Below are 6,865 nucleotides of genomic sequence, written 5' to 3'. Positions count from 1 at the left end.
AGTTTGTTAAAGAGAAGGATTAAAGTTTCTCCTAGATGCTGCTCCTGGCCATCCAAAGTTTCAAGAACATTTTCTTCAAAAATCAGCTAATCTTTGTCTTTGCCTTTACATGTGAAAGTAAATGGCTCCTCTGTTGTTACTAACTTCTCCTTTGGTAAACACTTTGCTATACTCACCCTTGCAGAACTAAGACAGGCCCCAGAACCAGCAAGAAAAGGTCTCTGTCTTTGGGTTAGAACAGTCACTGTGTTCCCACTCAGGATGGCTCTGATGCAGCAAGTTTTACTTTTATTTAATGTCAATATAAGGAAAAGATCTTGCAGGAATTCTGATCCACTTCCTGTCTCTAGATGTTGTTGCCTGTGTTCATGGGACCAGCCCAGATTTTCTTGCAGAACATGATGCTCAATGTTTTTGTTGCATGTTGGAAAAAAGCGCTTTATTATCAGGATAAGGTCGGGACATTTCTGTTAAATCTGTAGCTGTTGATGTAAAGCCTGTAATGAATGGATGTGTTTCTGTTCTCTACTTGTTCAGTGAGTACTCAATACCTGAGAGTATTTTGAAAGTTTCAGACAGCTGAGTGTATTTCTTAGCAACAACAGGAGATGTTTCTTTCATCCCCAACATGTCTCTGCAGTGATGAACTCCATGGCCATGGAACAATGGATCTGAAAATGAATATCCCGTGTTGTTATTCCACTAATTAATTTGTTATTAGAACATATCTACAGTTACAATAAACTGGTTGAATTAGTGGGAATAACCTAAAGCATTCGGTTTCTTTGGTGGGATTCTGGAGTGTGCATGTTCTCCCTGTTCTTGCCAAGGTTCTCACCAGGTGCTTCGGCTTTCTCCCACAGTCTAAAAACACATGTGGTCGGTCATGGACGGACAGACGGATGGAGGGATGAATGGACAGATGGATGGATGGATGGACGGACAGATAGACTGATGGATGGATGGAAGGATGGATGGATGGACAGACTGATGGATGGATGGAAAGATGGATGGATGGATGGATGGAAGGATGGATGGATGGACAGACTGATGGATGGAAGGATGGATGGATGGACAGACTGATGGATGGATGGAAAGATGGATGGAAGGATGGACGGACGGACAGATAGACTGATGGATGGATGGAAAGATGGATGGATGGATGGACAGACTGATGGATGGATGGAAAGATGGATGGATGGATGGACAGACTGATGGATGGATGGAAAGATGGATGGATGGATGGATGGAAGGATGGATGGATGGACAGACTGATGGATGGAAGGATGGATGGATGGACAGACTGATGGATGGATGGAAAGATGGATGGAAGGATGGACGGACAGATAGACTGATGGATGGATGGATGGACAGACTGATGGATGGATGGAAAGATGGATGGATGGACAGACAGACAGACGGATGGATGGACAGACAAACGGATGGATGGATGGATGGATTGATGGATGGACAAACAGACAGATGGATGGATGGATGGATGGACAGACAGACGGATGGATGGATGGATTGATGGATGGACAAACAGACAGATGGATGGATGGATGGATGGATGGATGGATGGACAGACTGATGGATGGATGGACAAACAGACAGATGGATGGAGGGATGGATGGATGGACAGACAGACAGACAGACTGATGGATGGAGGGATGGATGGATGGACAGACAGACAGATGGATGGATGGATGAATGGACGGACAGACTGATGGATGGATGGATGGACAGACAGACAGATGGATGGATGGACGGACGGACTGATGGATGGACGGACAGACTGATGGATGGACGGACAGACTGATGGATGGACGGACGGACTGATGGATGGACGGACAGACTGATGGATGGACGGACAGACTGATGGATGGATGGATGGATGAATGGACAGACAGACAGACAGACTGATGGATGGAGGGATGGATGGATGGACAGACAGACAGATGGATGGACAGACAGACAGATGGATGGATGGACGGACGGACTGATGGATGGACGGACAGACTGATGGATGGATGGAGGGATGGATGGATGGACAGACAGACAGATGGATGGATGGATGGATGGATGAATGGACGGACAGACTGATGGATGGATGGATGGACAGACAGACAGATGGATGGATGGATGGACAGACAGACAGATGGATGGAAAGATGGATGGATGGATGGACAGACTGATGGATGGATGGACAGACAGACGGATGGATGGATGGATTGATGGATGGACAGACTGATGGATGGATGGAAAGATGGATGGATGGATGGATGGAAGGATGGATGGATGGACAGACTGATGGATGGAAGGATGGATGGATGGACAGACTGATGGATGGATGGAAAGATGGATGGAAGGATGGACGGACGGACAGATAGACTGATGGATGGATGGAAAGATGGATGGATGGATGGACAGACTGATGGATGGATGGAAAGATGGATGGATGGATGGACAGACTGATGGATGGATGGAAAGATGGATGGATGGATGGATGGAAGGATGGATGGATGGACAGACTGATGGATGGAAGGATGGATGGATGGACAGACTGATGGATGGATGGAAAGATGGATGGAAGGATGGACGGACAGATAGACTGATGGATGGATGGATGGACAGACTGATGGATGGATGGAAAGATGGATGGATGGACAGACAGACAGACGGATGGATGGACAGACAGACGGATGGATGGATGGATGGATTGATGGATGGACAAACAGACAGATGGATGGATGGATGGATGGACAGACAGACGGATGGATGGATGGATTGATGGATGGACAAACAGACAGATGGATGGATGGATGGATGGATGGATGGATGGACAGACTGATGGATGGATGGACAAACAGACAGATGGATGGAGGGATGGATGGATGGACAGACAGACAGACAGACTGATGGATGGAGGGATGGATGGATGGACAGACAGACAGATGGATGGATGGATGAATGGACGGACAGACTGATGGATGGATGGATGGACAGACAGACAGATGGATGGATGGACGGACGGACTGATGGATGGACGGACAGACTGATGGATGGACGGACAGACTGATGGATGGACGGACGGACTGATGGATGGACGGACAGACTGATGGATGGACGGACAGACTGATGGATGGATGGATGGATGAATGGACAGACAGACAGACAGACTGATGGATGGAGGGATGGATGGATGGACAGACAGACAGATGGATGGACAGACAGACAGATGGATGGATGGACGGACGGACTGATGGATGGACGGACAGACTGATGGATGGATGGAGGGATGGATGGATGGACAGACAGACAGATGGATGGATGGATGGATGGATGAATGGACGGACAGACTGATGGATGGATGGATGGACAGACAGACAGATGGATGGATGGATGGACAGACAGACAGATGGATGGAAAGATGGATGGATGGATGGACAGACTGATGGATGGATGGACAGACAGACGGATGGATGGATGGATTGATGGATGGACAGACTGATGGATGGATGGAAAGATGGATGGATGGATGGATGGAAGGATGGATGGATGGACAGACTGATGGATGGAAGGATGGATGGATGGACAGACTGATGGATGGATGGAAAGATGGATGGATGGATGGATGGAAGGATGGATGGTTGGACAGACTGATGGATGGATGGAAAGATGGATGGAAGGATGGACAGACTGATGGATGGATGGAAAGATGGATGGATGGACAGACAGACAGACGGATGGATGGACAGACAGACGGATGGATGGATGGATTGATGGATGGACAAACAGACAGATGGATGGATGGATGGATGGATGGATGGACAGACTGATGGATGGAAGGATGGATGGATGGACAGACTGATGGATGGATGGAAAGATGGATGGAAGGATGGACGGACAGATAGACTGATGTATGGATGGAAAGATGGATGGATGGATGGACAGACTGATGGATGGATGGAAAGATGGATGGATGGACAGACAGACAGACGGATGGATGGACAGACAGACGGATGGATGGATGGATTGATGGATGGACAAACAGACAGATGGATGGATGGATGGACAAACAGACAGATGGATGGAGGGATGAATGGACAGACAGACTGATGGATGGATGGACAGACAGACAGACAGACTGATGGATGGAGGGATGGATGGATGGACAGACAGACAGATGGATGGATGGATGAATGGACGGACAGACTGATGGATGGATGGATGGACAGACAGACAGATGGATGGATGGACGGACGGACTGATGGATGGACGGACAGACTGATGGATGGATGGAGGGATGGATGGATGGACAGACAGACAGATGGATGGATGGATGGATGGATGAATGGACGGACAGACTGATGGATGGATGGATGGACAGACAGACAGATGGATGGACAGACAGACAGACTGATGGACAGACAGACAGACTGATGGATGGACAGACAGACAGACTGATGGATGGACAGATGGATGGACAGACAGACAGACTGATGGATGGACAGATGGATGGACAGACAGACAGATGGATGGACAGACAGACAGACTGATGGATGGACAGATGGATGGATGGACAGACAGACAGACTGATGGATGGACAGATGGATGGACAGACAGACAGACTGATGGATGGACAGATGGATGGATGGACAGACAGACAGACTGATGGATGGACAGATGGATGGACAGACAGACAGACTGATGGATGGACGGATGGATGGATAGACAGACTTTGATATCTCTTATTGTCACTTAGGTTTATTTGCCGGTTTCATCCAAACACACAGACAAGAAGGAAATGCATCACTGACCCATGGCTGCACAAACAACAGTTTTGACATCATTTACTCTTCTTTTGCAGCCAGCCTCTTTTCTTTCCAGTTTCTGTTGGATCTTCTGAACCTTCTACAACCCTGGTTTATCGTGACTTCCTGTTAGACGACGACAGCAGCGGCTTGGTCCAAGATTAAACCATAACACAAAGTTTCTCATATTTTCATCTGCAGCTCCAGATTCACCTCACACTTTGGATCGTTAATCTCCTAAACCCATCAGCCTGCAACCAACACTCTCCTGCCCTAAAGAGGCTGCAGCAGCAACCTTCTCCTGAACATACGCCATAACTCCAACCTACAAACACATTTACAGTTTATCTCAAGCTGATCTCATCACTGAGCTCAGGTCCAGTCAGATTGGATGGAGAACATCTGTGAACATTAGTTTTTTGCCTCAGATTCTTAGCTGGATTTAGTTCTGGACTTTGACTAGGCCATTCTAACACATGAATCTGCTCTGATCTAAACCATCCATTGTATCTCTGGCCGTATGTTCAGGGTGGTTTTCCGGCTGGAAGGTGAACCTCCACCCCAGTCTCAGGTCTTCTGCAGCCTCTAGCAGGTATTCTTCCAGGGTTGTCCTGTCAGATCTGACCAGTTTCTCTGTCTGACAGCATGATGCTCCCACTTCCATATTTCAATCTGTGGGTGGTGTGATATGCAGTGTCAGTTTTCTTCCACACAGTATTTTGCATGTGGTTCAGTTCTGGCCATCTCTGATCAGATCATCTTCTTCGTATCTCCTTCATGGATTGAAACCAACAGCAAATAGAACCTCTGGAATTCTTCAACAATAACTTTCTTCTCGACTCTTTTCCATAAAGGCCAGATTTCTGTGCACCATTAATAGTTGTCCTGTCAAGGGATTCTTCCACCTGTGGACAGATTCTCCCACCTGAGCTGTGGATCTCTGTAGCTCCTCCAGAGTTACCATGGTCCTGTAGGCTGCTTCTCTCCATGCTGTCAGTTTAGATGGGGGTCCATGTCTTGGCAGGTCTGCAGTTGGTCTATCCTTTCTTCATGTTCAGATGATGGATTGAACAGAACTCTGTGCAGTTAGACTTTTATTCAGGGGTACCAGAGTAAAGAGGGGATCATTTTCCTTCCAGGTCACAGTTATACACCATTTTGGGTCACAATGAGACACACTGAAGTCTCTGGTTGGAACGAGCCTTCTACAAGGCTGTGTGGTTCATAGAACCCAGTCCAAACCATCACACCTCCACTGCAGCATAGCTACAGAAGTCGTGTCCTTCCTTCAGATGCAGCTTTATGTGTCATAGGTTAAAGAGCAATATGATCCAAACGCAGGCAGGGGGTCACGGAACCACGTGAAAGGTGAAGTTTAATAAAATAACACAATCCATAAAACATGGAAGCAGCTAAACAGAGGAACACAAAGGAACCGAGAGCACAGGAACATGATCGCAACAGGAGAATCCAGCGAGGAGGGAATGAAAGAAAGGTACGAGTGGAACAATGAGTCTAATTACCTTCAGTTAACATTAAACCAGGACAAAGACGAGGCTAAACTCAATCCTACAGATACCATGTAGAGGCTTTCTCCTTCAACTCTTCATACTGGTTCAGTGTCATGACCTTTAACCTTCAACCTGCTGTTAAGGAGGTTCTCACACTGGTGTTGATCAGTTTACTCATCAATTTTATTTAAAAGAACAATAACATTTGATCAAATGTCATGTTTTGTTTATCTGAGGATGGATTTGTTTCATTCTGAGAAGTAACAGTACAGGTCCTTCTCAAAATATTAGCATATTGTGATAAAGTTCATTATTTTCCATAATGTCATGATGAAAATTTAACATTCATATATTTTAGATTCATTGCACACTAACTGAAATATTTCAGGTCTTTTATTGTCTTAATACGGATGATTTTGGCATACAGCTCATGAAAACCCAAAATTCCTATCTCACAAAATTAGCATATTTCATCCGACCAATAAAAGAAAAGTGTTTTTAATACAAAAAACGTCAACCTTCAAATAATCATGTACAGTT

This window comes from Girardinichthys multiradiatus, chromosome 19 (assembly GCF_021462225.1).
Source record: "Girardinichthys multiradiatus isolate DD_20200921_A chromosome 19, DD_fGirMul_XY1, whole genome shotgun sequence".
Classification (NCBI taxonomy): Eukaryota; Metazoa; Chordata; class Actinopteri; order Cyprinodontiformes; family Goodeidae; genus Girardinichthys; species Girardinichthys multiradiatus.
This window is presented reverse-complemented; position numbering follows the sequence as displayed.